Genomic DNA, 20618 nt, shown 5'->3' on the forward strand with positions numbered 1-20618 from the left:
TGGAAATGTTTTTGTTTGCTTGTTGGTTCATTTTTGAACCAAGGGGTGCTCAGCCACAAGCTATATCCCTAGCCCTTTTATTTTTTTTATTTTGATAAAGGATCTCGCTAAGTTATTTAGGACCTTGCTAAGTTGCTGAGGCTGGCTTTGAACTTGTGATCCTCCTGCCTTAGCCTCCTAAGTCACAGGAATTATAGGCATGCACCACTGCACCCAATTGTTCTTTTTAAAATTTTTTCAAGTAACTTGAGATACATCTTAGGTAGTGTTTTTGGGATCTTTCTGATTTTCTTTTGTAGGTACTCATAGCTATTAACTTCCCTCTTAGAACTGCCTTCATAGTGTCCCAGACATTCTTGTATGTTATATCACTATACACATTTGGTTCAAAGAACTTTTTAATTTCTCCTCTGATTTCTATCACTCTTTCATCATTTAATAATGTTTTATTCAATCTTCACATGTTTATATAGTTTTTGTAGGGTTTAGAGTTTTGAGTGTTCATTTCTAATTTCATTCCAATATGATTTTATAACATGCAAGGAATCATACTCATCTCCCCCCCCCCCCCAATGCTAAGAGTTGCATTGTGATCTAAAATATGTTCTATTCAGGGAGGGTTCCATTAGCAGTTGTCACTGAATGAACTATCCTATAGATATTTGTTAATTCCATTTGATTGATGAAATTTTTCATGTCAAAAGCATCATTACTAAATAAATGTCTGGATGACATCTCTACTGTTGTAAGAGATGTGTTAAAATCACCCAGTATTATTGTGCTGGTATCTATCTGAGTCTTTAATTTGAGTAGTGTCTGTTTTATGCAATTAGGTACACCAATGTTTGGGGCATAAGGATTTGCTAACATTATATCATTTTGTTGGATTGTTCTTTTTACACATAGAAAGTGAATTTCTGTGTAACTTCTGATTAATTTTGGCTTGAAGTCTACTTTTTTAGCTATGACAGAAGTTATTCCTGTTTGGGGGGGGAGGACTCTATTTGTATGGTATATCTATTTTCATCTTTTGACTTTCAGTCTGTGGCTGTCTTGCCTTTTTTTTTTTTTTTTTTTTTTTTTTTGCAGTATTGGGGATTGAACTCAGGGCCTTGTGCTTGCAAGGCAAGCACTCTACCAGCTGAGCTATCTCCCCAGCCCATGTCTTTGCCTTTAATGCAAGTTTCTTGCAAACAATTTAACCAAATATGCTTGAGTCTTGTTTTTTAATTCATTCTGCCAGTCCATGTCTTTTAATTGGATAGGTGAGACCATTTACATTCAATATTATTATAGGGATATTTCATTAAATCCTGTCATTTTGATTTATTTCTAATATTTTAGTAGCAATAACAGGTTTTCCATGCATGTATAATATGCCAAATACATTCTACTATGAAGTATATCTAAAAAGTACAAGCTTTAAAAAAAAATTAATTGTGCTCATGTGCTTAGTTCTGCTCAAAAGAGGTAAATTTATGTTTTTGTGAACTCTGGGGCTTACACATGATTTTTTCTGTGTGTAGTATTTATTTATGTATTATTGTAGTGCTGGCTTAGTAGTCATGAATTTGTTTTGTTTCATCTTATCTTGGAAGAGTTTTATTTCTCTTTGATTCTGAGTATAGCTTTTCTGAATATTGCAGTCTTGATTGTGAGTTTTCTTTAAGGGCTTGAAACACATTATTTCAACCCTTTTTTGCTTTTAGAGTTTGTGTTAAGAAATCAGAAATAATACTGATCAGCTTGCCTCTAAATGTGACCTGACATTTTTTTCCCTGAAGGATTTAAAATTTTATCCTTGCTTTGTATGGGAGACATTTTAATTCAATGCATTGTGGAGAGGTTTCTTCCTTTTTCTTTTTTTTTTCCCCCTTGCACTTGTCCGTTTGTGGTTCTAAATGCCCCTTTTATCTGGATGACCATCTCATTCTGAAGGTTAGAAAAATTTATTTAATTTTTAATTTAAACAAATGGGATACATGTTGTTTCTCTGTTTGTACATGGAGTCAAGGCATACCATTTGTGTAATCATAAATTTACATAGGGTAATGTTGTTTGATTCATTCTGTTATTTTTTTTTTTCCTTCCCCCTGTGGGCTGTCAGGGAACCAAAGGGCATATTTGGTATGCCTGGAGAAAAACAGGAAGCTATTACAATTGCCTACATGTATGCTTGAGCTTGTGATTGCTTGACATTTAACAGGATTGGGTGGACATATCTGATCGAAATTGCTTATGCATGAGACTGCTTATATATTGAGGGTGAGACTGCTTTTTGGGGGTTGTTGTTGTTGTTGGGATCCGAATAAAGAAGAAGCTCCTTCATGACAATCTGAGGTGTACATGTCTTTGTGTCCCACTGGATGGCAACATTTGGTGGCCCATACGGGGAACGGTGAGTGCTCAGGTAAGTAATAAAGGATAAACTTTTTCACTAGCACAGTCAACTAGCAGGTTTCCCTATTCAAGGAAACAGTGGCCTTAAGGTACTAATGGAAGGCTCCCCTAGTGAGGGAACTTAACAGAAGGCTGTCCCAAGAGACAGCAAAGGACGTCCAGTAGTAAATGAATGTGTGTGAGGTGTTAGTTGTGTTAATATTTTTGTTACTTTTTCTTGTTTGGTTTCTGTTTAAATTTCACAGATTCGCATGGAAGTCTCTCTTAACACCTCTCCCTCTTGGTATTTTGCCTATATGGACATTAGTTTGTTTCTGTTTGACTTCCAAAAAACCAAAATTTCAAGAACAACTAAGAGAAGGGGAAGAGATATTAGAAACTGTAAAAGAAGAACAATCAAGTCGAACTTCTGAAAGAGAAAGTAGATGTTCAGACTCAGAACAGGGATATGACTCTGAAGAACAGGAATTATCTGAGACAGAGCTAGAAAAGAATTTCTCTCAGTGGCATTTAACCCTTACCACTCCACGCCCTCCAGCATATAATCCAGGTCATCACTCTTTTCCAAGTTGTAGGGGCGCATGTACTTGCTGCACAGGGGTGGCCCCCAGACAGTGGGCTGATGTATAATCTTGGCTATTAGGTGACATTAACTGGATTAGACCTTAACTTCACTTACCCACCTCAAGTTTGGGCCTCCTGTTTGACACTCTTAAAGGTGATTCTGATCCCCTTTCTAAGTGGGTGCTTACCCCTAAGGCTCAAACAGCTCTCAAGCTTGTTGAAACAGCTATGGAAAAGGTTCATCTTGATCATATTGACCTAGCTAAACCTTTATCATTCATTGTCTTGGCTACAAATAAGTTACCCACAGGAGTGTTTTGGCAAAAGGGTCCTATTCTATGGGTTCACATGAATTATGCCCCTAACAAGGTCTTAACCTTGTTTACTGAATCTGTGGCAGAATTAATCCTTAGACCATTAAAAGTATCCCTTTCCACCTTTGGGTCACATCCCTCGACAATAACTACTCCTGATACTACTGATCAGATACAATATCTTATTAATAATTCAAATTCATGGGCTATAGTCTTTACTAGTACTTCTGCTGTGTTTGACAATCATTTGCCATCTGATCCTCTTCTCCAATTTTGCAGTCAACATCCTATAATTTTCCCCAAAGTCACCTGAAAAGAACCTATTATAGGAGCTACCCTTATATTTACTGATGGATCAATAAATGGTATGGGTGCTATTCCTGTAAATAATGTTACAGAAACATTGCTGTTTAATACTCTATCTGCACAACAAACAGAACTATTAGTAGCTATAGAAGTATTCAGAACCCACTATGAGCCCTTTAACCTATTCTCTGATAGCAAATACGTTGTTAATGCTATTCAAAATTTAAAATTAACTGGTCTGCTCTCCCTCACTTCCACCATCACTAAGTATTTACAATCTTTATAAAAACTTATTTGGGATAGAAAAAGTCCTTTTTTTATTGGGCGTGTTCGGGTTCATACTGGCCTTCCAGGTCCTCTAAGTTTACACAATAATTTAACAGACATGGCCACCAGAGACCCACATATCTTTGATGCACTTGAAAATACAAAAAATTTTCATTCCAAATTTCACGTAAGTGCTTCTACTCTACATTTACGCTAGCAGATTACTAAGGCAACAGCTCGGGACATAGTCAAATCTTGTGCTAAATGTGCTACACTTATTCCTACCCCCTCGTTAGGAGTAAATCCAAAAGGGCTTCAGCCCAATCATATTTGGCAAATGGATGTAACTCATTATTCAGAATTTGGAAAACTACAATTCATCCATGTGTCAATAGATACCTTTTCAGGATTTATTATGGCATCTGCTCATGCTGGAGAAAAAACCAAAGATGTAATAACACACTGTTTACATTCTTTCTCCATCCTAGGGGTCCCCAAACAAATTAAAACAGATAATGGTCCTGGATATACGTCCCAGGCCTTTAAACAATTTTGTTCCACCTTTGGTATTCAACATGTCACAGGAATTCCCTATAAACCTACTGGACAAAGCATTGTTGAGCATGCCCATTTAACACTTAAAAACATGCTTTATAAACAAAAAGGGGGAATAGGGGAATCATACAGATCCCCAAAAGACAAATTATCTGTTGCCTTGTTCATTTAAAATTTTTAAAATCTCGATTCTGAGGACCAATTGGCTGCTGATCATCATTCAGAGCCTAATAAAAAACATCTACCTCAAGTGTTCTGGGAAGAATATTCTATCGGGACAATGGAAAGGCCCAGATCCAGTATTAATCTGGACCCGAGGATCTGTTTGTGTTTTCCTGCAGGACGCACAATCGCCAATTTGGGTGCCTGAAAGATTGGTCAAGGCTTCCTCAATAGAAAACCAAGAACAACAAGAAGATGTGGAAGTTCCTCCAACTGCTGTTGTTGATGATCCCTCACCATGTTAATGGAGGAACCGTGCGTTACCTGTGGGGGATAGTAAAGGCGTGGCCTTGCCCTTTGCTCCTTACTAACTCTTCCAGTCTATATCCTCCTATTCTTACCACTAATTCCACATTAGGGTTACCTACTGTACCCTTTTCTCCTGACTCAGCCCCCTTCCCAAATGGCTCCTACGACTTAGCAGGTTATGTGGGACCCTCCCCCCAAGTTTGGCTATGGTAGACTGGTAGTCAGAGATGGGTAAGATTCGTGAAGAGCTCATAAAAACCTAAGACAAGGAATGAAGATATAAGCATCATTTTCTGATGACGGGTAGGATGTTGCTCTGTCATGGACAACAACCTAAGACAGGCACGGTCTTTTTATAAACAAAGAGGGGGAGATGTGGGCTGGCAGGGAGCCAAAAGGAGTGCTTGGTATGCCTGGAGAAAAACAGGAAGCTATTACAATTGCCTACATGTATGCTTGAGCTCGTGATTACTTGACATTTAACAGGATTGGGTGGACATATCTGATCGAAATTGCTTATGCATGAGACTGCTTATATATTGAGGGTGAGACTGCTTTTTGGGGGTTGTTGTTTTTGTTGGGATCCAAAAAAAGAAGCTCCTTCATGACAATCTGTGGTGTACGTGTCTTTATGTCCTGCTGGATGGCGACATCCCCTCCACCCCTCCCACCCCTTTTCCCTCTATACAGTCCTTCCTTCCTCCATTCTCTCCCCATCCTTAACCCTAACCCTAAACCTAACCCTAACCCTAATGCTAACCCCTCCCACCTCCATTAAATGTCATCATCCTCTTATCAGCGAGATCATTCGTCCTTTGGTTTTTGAGATTGGCTTATCTCACTTAGCATGATATTCTCCAATTTCACCCATTTGCCTGCAAATGCCATAATTCTATCATTCTTTATGGTGGAGTAATATTCCATTGTATATATATGCCAGAGTTTCTTTATCCATTCATCAATTGGAGGATATCTAGGTTGGTTCCACAATCTGGCTATGGTGAATTGAGCAGCAATGAACATTGATGTGGCTGTATCTCTGTAGTATGCTGATTTTAAGTCCTTGGGTATAGGCCAAGGAGTGAGATAGCTGGGTCAAATGGTGTTTCCATTCCAAGCTTTCTAAGGAATCTCCATACTGCTTTCCAGAGTGGCTACACTAATTTGCAATCCCACCAGCAATGTATGAGTGTACCTTTTTCCCCACATCCTCACCAACACCTATTGTTGCTTGTGTTCTTGATAATCACCATTCTAATTGGGGTGAGAAGGAATCTTAGGGTAGTTTTGATTTGCATTTCTCTTCTTACTAGAGATGTTGAACATTTTTTCATGTATCTGTTGATTGCTTGTATATCTTCTTCTGTGAAGTGTCTGTTCTTTTCCTTAGCCCATTTGTTGATTGGATTATTTGTATTCTTGGTGTAGAGTTTTTTGAGTTCTTTATAGATTCTGGAAATTAGTGCTCTATCTGAAGTATGAGTGGCAAAGATATTCTCCCACTCTGTAGGCTCTCTCTTCACATTACTGATAGTTTCCTTTGCTGAGAGAAAGCTTTTTAGTTTGACTCTATCCCAGTTGTTGATTCTTGCTTTTATTTCTTGTGCTATGGGAGTCCTGTTCAGGAAGTTTGATCCTAAGCCAACAAGTTGAAGATTTGGACCTACTTTTTCTTCTATAAGATGCAGGGTCTCTGGTCTGATTCCGAGGTCCTTGATCCATTTAGCATAGATGGCCTTTACAATGTTAAGGAATGTTCCCACTATCCCAATTTTTTCTAGTGTTTTGAGCATGAAGGGATGCTGTATTTTATCAGATGCTTTTTCTGCATCTATGGAAATAATCATGTGATTTCTTAACTTTAATTCTGTTGATATGGTGAAAGACATTTATTGATTTCTGGATGTTGAACCAACCTTACATCCCTGGGATAAAACTCACTTGATCGGGGTGCACTATCTTTTTAATATATTTTTTTATGTGATTTGCTAAAATTTTCTTGAGAATTTTTGCGTCAATGTTCATTAAGGATATTGGTCTGAAATTTTCTTTCCTGGATGTGTCTCTGTTTGGTTTAGGTATCAGGGTGATATTGACTTCATAGAATGAGTTTGGGAGGGTTTCCTCCTCTTCTATTTCATGGAATACTTTGAGGAGTATTGGAATGAGCTCTTCTTTAAAGGTTTTGTAGAACTCGTCTGAGAACCCATCTGGTCCCGGACTTTTCTTTGTTGGTAGGCTTTTGATGACCTCTTCTATTTCATTGCTTGAAATTGGTCTATTTAAGTTGTGTATATCTTCTTTGTTCAGTTTAGGTAATTCATATGTCTCTAGAAACTTGTTGATGTCTTCGAGGTTTTCTGTTTTGTTGGAATATAGATTTTCAAAATAGCTTCTAATTATGTTTTGTATTTCACTTGTGTCCATTGTGATATTTCCTTGTTCCTCCCGAATTTTAGTAATTTGAGTTTTCTCCCTCTTTCTCTTTGTTAGTGTGGCTAAGGGCTTATCAATTTTGTTTATTTTTTCAAAGAACCAACTATTTATTTTGTTAATTCTTCCAATTGTTTCTTTTGTTTCAATTTCATTGATTTCGGCTCTGATTTTAACTATTTCCTGTCTTCTACTACTTTTGGTGTTGGTCTGCTTTTCTTTTTCTAGGGCTTTGTTGATTTCTACTTCTTTTGTTGAATACACCCCATGAAATAAATCTTCGTCTAAGTACTGCTTTCATAGTGTCCCAGAGATTTTGATATGATGTGTCTTTGTTCTCGTTTACTTCTAAGAATTTTTTTATTTCCCTCCTGATGTCTTCTGTTATCCATTCATCATATAATAGTGTATTATTTAATCTCCAGGTATTGGAGAAGTTTCTTTTTTTTATTCTGTCATTTATTTCTAATTTCAATCCATTATGATCTCATAGAGTACAAGGTAGTATCTCCATCTTCCTGTATTTGCTAACAGTAGCTTTGTGGCATAAAATTGGTCTATTTTAGAGAAGGATCCATGTGCTGCTGAGAAGGAAGTGTATTCGTTCTTTGTTGGATGATATATTCTACAAATGTCTGTTAAGTCTAAATTGTTGATTGTGTTATTGAGATCTGTGGTTTCTTCATTCAATTTTTGTTTGGAAGATCTATCCAGTGGTGAGAGAGGTGTGTTAAAATCGCCTAGTATTATTGTGTTGTATTCTATTTGATTTCTGCAATTGAGAAGGATTTGTTTGACGTACATGGATGAGCCAATGTTCGTGGCATAGATATTTATGATTGTTATGTCTTGCTGATTTATGCTTCCCTTAAGCAGTATGTAATGTCCTTCTTTATCCCTTCTGACTAGTTTTGGCTTGAAGTCCACGTTATCTGACATGAGGATGGATACTCCAGCTTTTTTGCTGTGTCCACGCACATGGTATGTTTTTTCCCATCCTTTCACATTTATTCTGTTTCTATGAGATGAGTCTCTTTCTATGAGTCTCTTGCAGGCAGCATATTGTTGGATTTTTGTTTTTAATCCAATCTGCTAGTCTATGTCTTTTGATTGATGAGTTCAGGCCATTAAAATTCAGGGTTATTATTGTGATATGATTTGTATTCCCAGTCATTTGACTCATTTTTGTTTTTTGACATGATTTGGTTTCTCTTTTCTTTGGCTATTATTTTAGGCTAGTTCCTCCCATTGCTGATTTGCATCATTGTTTTTCATCTCTTCCTCATGGAATATTTTGCTGAGAATGTTCTGTAATGCCAGCCTCCTTTTTGTAAATTCCTTTAGCTTTTGTTTATCATGGAAGGATCTTATTTCATCGTCAATTCTGAAAGTAAGTTTTGCTGGGTATAAGATTCTTGGTTGGCATCTGTTTTCTTTCAGGGCTTGGTAAATGTTGTTCCAGGCCCTTCTAGCTTTTAGGGTCTGGATTGAAAAATCTGCTGATATTCTTATTGGTTTCCCCCTTAATGTAATTTGATTCTTTTCTCGTGGCCTTTAAAATTCTGTCTTTTGTATGTTAGGTATTTTCATTACAATGTGCCTTGGTGTGGTTCTGTTGTGATTTTGTATATTTGGAGTTCTATTGGCCTCTTGTACTTGGTTTTCCATTTCATTCTTCAGATTTGGGAAAATTTCTGGTATTATTTCATTGAACAGTTTGTTCATTCCTTTGGTTTGTTTCTCTAAGCCTTCCTCAATCCCAATAATTCTTAAATTTGGCCTTTTCATGATATCCTATAATTCTCGTAGATTCTGTTCATGATTTCTTACCATCTTCTCTCTTTGGTCATCTTTGTTTTCAAGATTAAATATTTTGTCTTCAGTGTCTGAGGTTCTGTCTTCCAGTTGTTCTATCCTATTGGTTATGCTTTCTATGGAGTTTTTAACTTGGTTTATTGTTTCCTTCATTTCAAGGATTTCTGTTTGTTTTTCTTTCAGTATCTCTAACTCTTTATTGAAATGAATTTTGCTTCCCATATATGCTCTTTTAACTCTTGATTGGTGCGATCATTTAATGCCTGCATATGCTCTTTCATCTCCTCCTTCAATGCCTGCATTTGCTCTTTCATCTCCTCATTTGCTTTCCTGATTGTTTTAATTATGTATATTCTGAACTCCCTTTCTGACATTTCTTCTGCTGTGCTGTCATTGGGTTTTATTGATATAGTATCTAGGTTTGTTTGGGACATTTTCTTCCCTTGTTGTGTCATATTGGTCAGATATCAGTGGGAATCTGAGATATTGCAGATTTCCTCTTTTGGCTTATAGTGTCCCTGTACATTTCCAGTATATCACTTCCCAGCCTTCAGTAGCCTAAGTCTTGGAGGAACTTGATAATGCAGTGCTTCCAAAGAAAGCTGCCCCTAGCCTGCTACGGGTTCCAGGGCTTGGAGCTGGCTCTGTGCAGAAAGGCACTCACTGGGCCGCCTGCTCTGAGAAGCTGCCCGTGGAAGGAGCCTGCCGCCGGAGGGAGCAGCGCTGCTTGGGGAAGTCCCTGGCTGCCTGCCCTGGTCCCTGAAGCTGGTTGTGGTCCTGGGCCCGTCGCTGGGTCCGGGACTTGGAGCTAGCTCTGGGCAGAAAGGCTCTCACTGGGCGGACTGCTCCGAGAAGCTGGCCGTGGAAGGAGCCTGCCGCCAGAGGGTTCAGGGCTGCTAGGGGAAGTCCCTGGCTGCCTCGCCCTGGTCCCTGAAGCTGCCTGTGGGGGGGGGCCTGCCGCGGAGTCCAGGACTTGGAGCTGGCTCTGTGCGGAAAGGCTCTCACTGGGTGGCATTCTCCGAGAAACTGGCCGTAGAAGGAGCCCACCACCGGAGTGAACAGGGCTGCCTGGGGAAGACTCTAGCTGCCATGCCCTGCTCTGAGAAACTGCTCCTGTCTGGGCCTGCCGTCTGAGCCAAGCTTCACCTGGTGGGGGAGACTCACCCCGTGACTCTATATTAGTCTGAGTCTTTCGATGCCTTCCCTTCTTGAATCCTGGGTTCTGGAGTGACAGGAGATGGAGTCACCCTCTAGTCCACCATCTTGGATTCACCAGAAAAATTTATTATCATTTCCCTGAAGAGGTCATCCATGCCATTGGCCTTAACCTTGCAATCCTCTTCAATTCCACTGATTCTTAAATTCAGTTACCTTATGTCCCAATGTTTTTTTTTTTTTTTTTTGGGGGGGGGGTGCTGGGGATTGAACCCAGGGCCTTGTGCTTGCAAGGCAAGCACTCTACTGACTGAGCTATCTCCCCAGCCCCTGTCCCAATGTTTTGAACATTCTGGTCATGCTTACTGATTTTTTTTTTTTCTCTAATACTGCCTGAATGTCCAGGGACAGTCATTTTATCTTCCAGCTCTGAGATTCTGTGTTCAGCATTTGATTTGATTTATTGTGTATTTCATGCCAAGATTTCTGTTTTGTTCTTTTTCAGTAAATGTATCTCCTTTATGAATTTCTCATTTATAAGCTCTTAATTTATTTGCCTTTGTGTATTCTCTCAGAATTCATTGATCATTTTGTAGTCAAGCTTTTGAATATATTATTTGGTATTTTATATACTTTTTTATTTTTGAAGTAAGTTACTGGAAAATTGTGAACTTTAGGAGGGATCATGTTTACTTGCTCTTTTCACATTTCTTGAATTGCTATGTTGGGTTTTAACCATCTATTGTGATGAGTTTCTCTTCCACAATATGGGTGGGCCACACACTTTTCTTGCCAAAGTGTTCTAGAGTGATCAAGATTGAGACACCCTTGTAGGTGTGGTATCCACAGTCTTCATGTTAATTCTCTGTTATTGCTATGGGGGTAAATGTCCATGAGTGGGAGTCCCCTAGCCATTCCAATTTGGTCCCTGGAAATTAGTGTGGGTTATTTTCTCTTCTATTTGTTGTATTAAATATTGTTGGATTGGATTAAATACCAAGTACCAATAATATGCTGTCCACAAGAGACTCACCTCATAGGCAAAGACATCCACAGACTGAAGGTGAAAAGATGTGAACAAAAAATATCATTTCCATGGGTCTCATAAATAAGAAGGTGTTTTCTATCCTCAGATAAAATGAACTTCAAGCCGAAGTAGGGGAAAAGAATATCATTTCATATTACTTAAGAGAATTATACATCAATAAGACATAACAATCATACATATATATGCCCCAAGTAATGGAGCATCTATGTACATCAAACAAACCCTTCTCAATTTCAAGCATCAAATAAAGCACAACACATTAATGCTGGGTCACTTTAACATGCATCTCTTATTATTGAATAGATCCTCCAAACAAAAATAAGAAAAGATGCTATAGAATTAAAAAATACTATTAACAATTTAGACTTAACAGACATATATAGAATATTTCATATTCGTACATAGAATATTCAACCATCAATGACTGAATTCACTTTCTACTCAGCATAACATGAATTCTTCTCTAAAACAGACCACAATTAGACCCCAAAGCAACTCTTAAACAAATACAGAAAAACTACAGATAATACCTTGCACTCTATCAGATCATAATGGAATAAAATTAGAAATCAATAATAAAATAAAAACTGGAATTTACTCTAAACCTGGATACTACATAATATGGTATTGAGTAAACAATGGATAGCTGAAGAAATGAAGGATGAAATAAAAACATACTTAGAGGTACATAAGGATAGCAATAGAACATATCAAAATCTCTGGGACACTATGAAGACAATTCTAAGAGGAAAGTTCATTGTATAGAACTCATTTATTAAAAGAATAGAAAGTCCCCAAATAAATAACCTAATATTCCATTTGAAAACCCCAATAAAAGAACAAATGGACATCAAAAGCAGTACAAGACAGGAAATAATTAAAATCAGAGCTGAAATCAGCTGAGACTAGTGATGGCATGCCTATAATCCCAGCAGCTAAGGAGGCTGACAGAGAAGGATCATGAGTTTAAAGCAAACCTCAGCAATGGTGAGGTGGTAAGCAACTCAATGAGACCTTGACTGTAAATAAAATACAAATAGGGCCGGGGTTTGCCTCAGTGTTTGAGTGCCCCTGAGTTAAATCCCCATTACCCACACTGCCCTCCCCTGCCAAAAAAAAATTCAGAATTGAAAACAATGAAATTTTAAAAACAACAAAGAATTTTCAAAAAAATTAACCAAAAATTGACAAGAAAAGTTGGTTCGTTGAAAAAATAAAATTGATGAACCATTAGTCAAGCTCATGAAAAGAGAGAGAAATTACTAAATTTCAAAATTGCAAATTACTAAAGTTCATGATATAAAAGGAAATATCACAACAAACACTACTAAAATACAGACTATAAACAAACTATTTTAAAAACTAATACTCTAATAAAATAGTCTTAAGACATTGACACATTTCTAGAGACATGTGATCCACCCAAATTGACTCAGGAGGACATAGAAAATTTAAACATATCAACTTAAATTCTCATTCAATGAAGCTAGTATCGCCCTGATACCAAAATCAGAAATGAGGGAAAGAAATTTCAGACAAATATCCTTGATTAATATAGATGGGAAAATCCTCAATAAAATTCTGGCAAATCACATACAAAAACATTAAAAAGATACTGTAACATGATGAAGTGAGGTTCATCCCAGGGATCCAAGGTTGTTTCAATAAATGGAAATCAACAAACATAATTCATTACTTCAATAGACCACATTATTATCCCAATAGATATAGAAAAAGCATTTAACAAAACAGTTTTGAAAATGGGTGTAGTAGGAACATATCTAACATTGTAAGAGCTATGTACATTAAACTGAAGGCTATTATTTAAATGGAGAAAAATTGAAAGAATTTCTTTTCAAAACTGGAAGAAGACAAGGATGCTCTCTTTCACCACTTTTATTCAACCCAGTCCTTGAAACTCTAGCCAGAGAAATTAGACAAAAGAAAGAAATTAAAAGGACACAAATACAAAAGGAAGAGCTTAAACTATTCTTATTTTTCAATGACATGATTCTCTATTTAGAACACCACCACCCCAAAAAACAAAGAAACAAAAAAAAACACCTCCACCAGAAAACTTGTAGAACTCATAAACAAATTCAACAAGTAGCAGGATATAAAATTAACACCCATAACTCTATTGTGTTCCTGTACATCAATGATGAATCAGCTGAAAGGGAAATTAGAAAAGCTGTCCCATTCACAATAGCCTCATAAAAAATAAAATACTTGGAACTCAATCTAACAAAAGAGGTAAAAGACCTCTACAATGAAAACAATAGAACACTAAAGAAAGAAATTGAGGAAGACCCTAGAAGATGGAACGATCTCCCATGTTCTTGGTTAGGAAGGATTAATATTGTCAAGATGGCCATACTACCAAAAGTGCTACACAGATTTAATGTAATTCCTATTAAAATTCTAATGATGTGCTTCATAGAAATAGAAAAAGTAGCCATGAAATTTATTTGGAAAAATAAGAGGCCCAGAATAGCCAAAGTAATCTTTAGTGGGAAAAGCAAAGAAGGAGTACTAGATCTTAAATTATACTACAGAACTATAGTAACAAAAATGACATGGTACTGGTACCAAAACAGACATGAAGACCAGTGGTACAGAACAGAAGACAGAGACACACCCACATACATACAGTTATCTCATTCTAGACAAATGCACCATAAACATACAATGGAGGAAAGATAGCCTCTCCAACAAATGGTGCTGGAAAACTGGAGGTCCATATGTAGCAAAATGAAATTAAACTCCCCCCCTCTACCCTGCACAAAACTCAACTCAAAGTGGATCAAGGACTTAGGCATTACAGCAGAGACCCTGTGCCTACTAGCAGAAAAAGCAGGCCCAAATCTCTGTCATTTCAGCTTAGGAACTGACTTACTCAACAATACTCCTAAATCACAAGAAGTAAAATCAAGAATCAATAAATGGGATGTTATCAAATGAAAAACTTCAGAGCAAAGGAAACAATGGCCTTAAGAGACAGACTACAGAATAGGAAAAAATCATTCACCTGCACCTCAGGTAAAGCATTAATCTCCAGGATATATAAAGAACACAAAAAACTTAACACCATGAAACCAAATAACCCGATCAATAAATGGACAAAGGAACTGAATAGGCATTTTACAGAAAAAATACAAATGGTCAACAAATGTATGAAAAAAGTGTTCAACATCTCTAGCAGTTAGAGAATTGAATGGCGATTATCAAGAATACAAGTAATCATTAATGTCGGTAAGGATGTGGGGGGAAAGGTGCACTCATACATTGCTGGTGGGATAGCAAATTGGTGCAGCCACTCTGGAAAGTAGTATGGACATTCCTCAGAAAACTTGGAATGGAACCACCATTTAACCCACTTATCCCACTCCTCAGCATATACTCAAAGAACTTAAAATCTGCATACTTATAGTGATACAGCCATATCAATGTTTGTAGCAGCTCGATTCACAAAAGCTGAGCTATGGAACCATCCTAGGTACCCTTCAACAAATGAATGGATAAAGGAAATGGGGTATAGATACATAATGGAATATGACTCAGTCATGAAGAAAAATTATGGCATATGCAGGTAAATAGATGGGACTGGAGACTATCATGCTAAGTGAAATAAACCAATCCCAAAAAACCAAAGGAACCTACACACTGCTTTCCAGAGTGGCTGCAACAATTTGCACTCCCTCCAGGCATGTATGAGTGTACCTTTTTCCCCACATCCTCCCCAACACATATTGTTGATAGTTTTGATTTGCATTTCTCTTATTACTAGAGATGTTGAACATTTTTTCATATATCTATTGATTGCTTGCAGATTTTCTTCTGTGAAGTGTCTGCTCAATTTCTTAGACCACTTTTTGATTGGGTTATTTGTATTCTTGGTGTAGAGTTTTTGAGTTCTTTATAGATTCTGGAGATTAGTGCTCTATCTGAATTGTGTGTGGCAAAGATTTTCTCCCACCTTGTAGGCTGTCTCTTCACATGGTTGATTTTTCCTGGTGGCTGGGCCTGGCCTCAGCATAGTCAACAATATAATTTGGACAATACTATTTTCCATGATTTCCTCTTTTCCTCACTTCTTATTTCCTCCTAATACCTTTCCTCTACTTTACTGATCTCCCTTCAATTTTTGTGAGACAACACACCTCTGCTTTTTTTCCTTTTTCCTCCCTGAATTCCATATAGGAGATCATACAATCATTGATCTTCTGGGTTTGACTTATTTTGTTTAATATAATCATCTCATGTCTCATCTATCTTCCTAAAAATGACATAAATTCATTTTTCTTTGTGGCTGAGATAAACTCCATTGTATATGTATACCACATTTTCTTTATCTATTCATTGGTTGGTGGATGCCTAGACTTGTCCCATATTTTTACTATTGTGAATTGTGCTGCTATAAACATGGGTATGAATGTAATGATGTACTATTATGACTTAAATTCTTTAGGATAAATACCAGGGAGTAATATAGCTGGGTCACATGGTGGTTACATTCCTAGTTTTTGAGGAAACTCCATACTAATTTCCATAGTGGTTGTATTAATTTACAATCCCACCAAGAGTGTAAAACTCTTCCACTTTCTTCATATTTTTTCTAGCATTTATTATTGTTTGTACTCTTAATTGTTGCAGTTCTCATGGAGTAAGATGAAATCTCAGTGTAGTTTTGATTTGTAATTCCCTAATTGCTGATAATGTTGAATATTTTGTTCATAAATTTTTGGCAGTTTGTATTTCTTCTTGTGAGGAATGCACATTGGGTTCATTTCTCATTTATTATTTGGGTTATTTGCTTTTGCGGGGGGGTGAATTTTTTTAGTTCTTTGTGTATTCTGGGTATTAATTCTCTATCTGAGGAGTAGCTAGCAAAAAAATGTCTCTCATTCTCTACATTTTATCTTCACATTTTTAATTGTTTCCTTTGCTGTGAATAAATTTTTAAATTTGATGCCAGTGCATTTAGTAACTTTGGCCTTATTTTCTGAGTTTTAGGGATCCTATTGAGAAAGTCATTGCCTGTAAGTTGCATAGTTGATCCTAAGTTTTCTTCAAGGAGTTGTATAGTTTCTGGTCTAATTCTGAGGTCTTTCATCCATTTTGAGTTACTTTTTGTGCAGGGCAAGAGATAAAGATCTAATGTCATTCTTCTACATGTGGATAACCAGTTTTCCCAGCACCATTTGTTTAAGAGGTTGTCTTTCTTTCCATGAATGTTTTTGGCACCATTGTCAAGGATCAGATGACTACGGATTTGTAGATTTGTCTCTGTGTCTTCTATTCTGTCCCATTTGTTTGTGTATCTATTTGTATGCTAGTACCATGTAGTTTTTGTTAGTACACCTCTGCAGTATAATTTGAAGTCAGGCATTGTAATAGATTTAGCATTGCTTTTCCTGCCTTAGAGTTGCTTTGGCTATTCTGGGTCTTTTATTTTTCCACATGAATTTTAAGAGTATTTTGTTTTAAGTTCATACAAATGAAGAATGTCATTTGTATTTTGATGGGGATTGTATTGAACCTGGATATTTATTTTGGTTATATGACCATACTAATTCTGCCTATCCATTGATATGGAAGATCCTTCCATCTTCTGTGTCTTCTTCATTTTCTTTCTTTAATATTCTATAGTTCACATTAAAGAGATCTTTCACCTTCTTGGTTATATTTATTCCTGAGACTGTGTGTGTGTGTGTGTGTGTGTGTGTGTGTGTGTATTTGGATAGGACAGGTTTCATGATTTCTTTCTCAATAGATGCTTTTTTTTTTCCTTTTTGGTACGGGGATTGAACCTAGGGGCCCTTCCCCACTGAACCACATCCCCAGTTCTCTCTCTCTCTTTTTTTTTTTCCTTTGTATTTTCATTTTAAGGACAGGGTCTCACTGAGTCTCTTAGGGCATTTCTAAGTTGCTGAAGCTGGATTTGAACTCATGATCTTCCTGCCTCAGCCTCCCAAGCTACTGGCATTAGGTGTGTAACACTGCAACTGATTAACAGATGCATTATTGGTATATAGGAAAGTTATTAACTTTTGTATATTGATTTTGTATCCTGCTACTTGTGGAATTTACTTATTAGCTCTAAAGTTTTCTGGCGGAGTTTTATGGATCTTGTAAGTATAGGATTGTGTCTTTAAACAGTGATAATTTCAGTTCTTCCTTCCCTATTTTTAGCCCTTTTATTTCTTTCCGTTGCCTAATTGCTCTGATCAGAATTCCTAGCACTGTAATGAATAGGAGTGGTGAGATATCTTTAAGGAAATACTTTCAGTTTTTCCCCATTCACTATTAAGTTGGCTTCGAGTTTTCACATATGGCTTTATGATGTTGAGGTGAGTTCCTTCTATGCCTTATTTCTTTAGTGTTTTTGTCATAAATGGGTGATGAATTTTCTCAAAAATCCTCTCTGTATTGACATCTTACTTAGCTACTCTCAATAACTAGAGCTATTGAGATGACTTTTGCCTTAATTCTGTTTAGGTGATGAATGACTTTGATTGATTTGCATATGTTAAACCACCCTTGCAACTCTGGAACAAAACCAACTTTGTCATGATGTTCAATCTTTCTAATATGTTCTTGAATACTGTTTAAAATATGTGAATACATAATAGATCACATATAATATATAAAAATATATAATATGCAAAATATTTACTAATATCTTACTAAGGACTTTTGCATCTAGTTTCATCAGGGATATTGGTCTGTAGTTTTCTTTACTTGGTGTGTCCCTCTGTTTTGGTATAAGTGTGATACTGGCTTATTAGAATGAATTTGGAAATGTTTCTTCATTTCCTATTTCATGAAATAATTTGAGAAACATTGGCATTAGTTTTTCTTTAAAGGTCTGGTAGAATACAGTTAAGAATTCATCTGATCCTGGACTTTTCTTTGTTGGAAAGCTTTTTATTAATGCTTCTATCTCATTGGTAGTTGTTGGTTGGTGTAAGTTTTCTATGTCCTGTTGATTCACTTTGTCCAGCCATATATGTCTAGAAATGTATCAATTTCTTACAGGTTTTTCAATTTATGGCAGTAAAAGTTTTCAAAGTCATAATCTCTGAATTTCTGTAATGTGTATGGTGATTTCTCCTTTTTAATCTCTCATTTGATAAATTTGAGTCTTCTGTCTTTTTCTTTTGGTTAGTTTGGCTAAGGGATTATCAATATTGCTTATATTTTCACACAACAAACTGTTCATTTCATTGGACCTTTGTATTTTTTAAATTCTCAATTTCATTGATGTTTGATTACTTCCTTAAAGTGGTTTTAGAATTATAGTCAGCTTTATTGCAACTGTGACCAAAAGACCTGAAAAGAACAATTTTAGAACTTTAGGTAAAGTTTCCTTAGCATCCAAAAGTTCCAAAATCTTGGTCCATAGATGGTCAACTCCACTGTCTGGGCCCATGGTGAGGCAAAACATTATGGTGGAAGTTTGCTGCAGAGGAAAGCAGCTCAATACATGGCACCAGAAATCAGAGAGCGCCTCACTAACCAGGGACAATACATACACCCCAAAGGTATGACCCAGGGACCTATGTCCTCTAATTTTACCACCCAGTCAATCCATTCAAGTGGATTAAAGCACTGATTAGGTTAAGGCTCTCATAAGTCAAAACTTTCACCTCTAAAATTTCTTGCATTGTCTCCCACATAAGTTTTTGGGGAACTCCTTATAACAATTGATTGTTTCTACTTTTTCTAGGGCTGAGTAATGCATCATAAGGTTGAACATTTGGAATCTCTCTTGCTTATGTAGAAACTCAGTTGTGAATTCTCCTTTTATCACAGCCTTCATAGTGTCCCAGAGTTTCTTGTATTTTGTATGGCCATTTTCATTAGAATTTAAGAATTTTTAAATTTCTCCCCTGAATAATTCTTTCACCCACTCATCATTCAAGCCCTGACGCCGACAGGGCGGAGCCACGCGGCCAGAGCTTCTGTTGAGATGCGCGGGCTCGTGAAGGGCTCGTGGCGGTGGTGGCGGTTGGTGCTATAACGGACCCGACCCGGACCCGGGTCAACGTCCTGCTTGTGGAGGTGATTCCACACTCAGGAGAGACGGCGGCAGGGTAGCCTTCGTGTGCTTGATCTGACTCACGGAGGGAAGAGGCGGTGAAGAGGCATGAGAGATGGAGGTGGTCGTAGCTGTAATACAGGAGGTAGGAGGAAGATATCAACCAGAGATAAAAATACCAGAAGTACATCCATTCAATCCCCCTAAGGTCCGGTTTTTCACTAAAATATGACATCCTAATATTAGTTCTGTCACGGGCTTTTTTTTTTTTTTTTTTTTTTTTTTTTTTTTTTGATATCCTGAAGATCAATGGGCAGCAGCAATGACTCTACGCACGGTATTGCTGCATTGCAAGCATTATTTGCAGCTGCAGAACCGGTAGATCCACAAGATGCGGTAGTAGCAAATCAGTACAAAATCTGAAAATGTTCAGTTAAGTAGCTCGACTTTGGGCGCACATGTATGATGGAGCACCAGTTTCTAGTCCGGAATACACCAGAAAAATAGAAAGCATGTTTTTCCATGGACTTCCATAGAAATGCAATAATAGTGACCTTGTCTTCAAAATCACAGGATGTAGAGACTGCCACAGAAATGCTTCTGAGTAACTGAGGGGTAGAGAGCGCAATGCTGATAGTCAAACTTGCCTCCTCTTGAGGAGCACCAACATCTGCTATTTTCAGTGTTCTACATAGATTTCTTTCAAACTGGCAATCTTCCCTAATGTTGTTATCTAGGCCCCATTGGAGTCTGAAAAAGAAAATCCCTGCTCTGTAAATAAAGCTAATTGAACATCTGTGTAAATTTAAAAAGGGGAAATAACTTTACTTTTGTCTCATACTTAATAGTGTAAAGATTCTTTGAGTTAAGTTAAAACCGTGGAAAAAAACTACTTTAGTGTTCAGAAGTGTGACAAGACTAGCAAGAGTTTGCTTCAAGATTTTGTTGAATAATTGATATTTTGAGTGTGTCAGGGCCATTCAAATTGTTGGTGTTGCATCACAGCCACCTTAACTGTTCTCAACACGGATCCTCTTGGCTGCGAATTTGCTTGCATGCTTGTATTTGACTTCTTAGTATGGGTAGCTGAAAAGACCACCATTTGAAGCATCAGAAAATCCTTAAATGTGAGATTTATCCAGAATTGAAGATGGTGACTTATTCAGAGGCTTTATGTCCTGTTGACAGACTGGGCACTATATCTGTTTTCCTCCCTCTTACCACACACAGCTAATATTCTGATGGTAAA

The 20618-nt window shown here is 37.2% G+C and overlaps 1 pseudogene; it reads left to right on the forward strand.

Annotated features, from left to right (window-relative positions):
• Positions 1-19484: 19484 nt before the first annotated feature.
• On the forward strand, positions 19485-19981 carry LOC124964162 (ubiquitin-conjugating enzyme E2 K-like; annotated as a pseudogene).
• The last annotated feature ends 637 nt before the right edge of the window (positions 19982-20618 follow it).

Source organism: Sciurus carolinensis, chromosome 14 (genome assembly GCF_902686445.1).
Source record: "Sciurus carolinensis chromosome 14, mSciCar1.2, whole genome shotgun sequence".
NCBI lineage: Eukaryota > Metazoa > Chordata > Mammalia > Rodentia > Sciuridae > Sciurus > Sciurus carolinensis.